The sequence below is a fragment of the Scatophagus argus genome, chromosome 2 (genome assembly GCF_020382885.2).
Source record: "Scatophagus argus isolate fScaArg1 chromosome 2, fScaArg1.pri, whole genome shotgun sequence".
In the NCBI taxonomy this organism is placed as follows: Eukaryota; Metazoa; Chordata; class Actinopteri; family Scatophagidae; genus Scatophagus; species Scatophagus argus.
In genome coordinates, this window is record NC_058494.1 from 20,455,754 (window position 1) to 20,456,670 (window position 917).

Sequence of the window (917 nt, forward strand, 5' to 3'; positions counted from 1 at the left end):
GTTTTTAACCAAACAGAAAGGATTGGTGGGAGTTTTCACAACCAGGCTACACACAAATTGCTTCTTATGGCTTATAAGTGAGAATGTATGGCTAAATGACTGGACTCCTGAATGGGTTATAATGACCTTAATGCACATTTTATCTCGTGTTTTACCGCATCATTTTGTGGTAAAAGTATGTAAAGTAACACCACAGCCTATCGACATTGGATATTTCTCTTTAAAAAAGAGGTGCAGAGCTGCTAAAACTTGTTTTTGTAAGATTAATTAATGAGTAACCTAATTTGCCTCAGTGTGAAGTTTCAGAGGTTATGGTTTCATGTTTAGTACACCCTGAGGCTCATAGATAAACGCTGATATGAGGGGGGAAAAATAATCCGGGACGCCGACTGGAGTCATAATTATTTTAACTCAAAGCGTTTGGGCTTCAACATGAATGAACGTGTCAGTCACGGAGGCTCACAAATGCGCCATGCGCGCCCGTGTTGTCAGCCCGTATGAGGTCGTGGTCATTTCACGTGAGATCAGGTTGGATGGGATCACCAGCAGGCGGGATTTCCAATGGTGATGAATCCCGGAGGTCTTAGTAATTATGGCTGTCGCTGGACGGAGAGGGAGAAGGGGGGAGGGAGGGGAGGGGGGGGACAACCCGGCGGAGGCATTTTATCTTAATCACAGCTCAGCTCCATTCAAATTAATTTGACAAGTTTCCCCAATCCTTATTAAAAGACGTATCTGGCAAATGACAACCCTTCCTCCTCCTCCTCATTCTCCTCCTCCTCCTCCTCTTCTGCCTCGTCATGAAAGAAATGCATTAAAAACATTTTATGAAAGAGAGAGAGAGAGAGAGAAAGAGAGAGAGAGAAGAGGAAAAAAAAGGTTGCAAGACGCACATATTTCCAGCGGATATTTTTCTT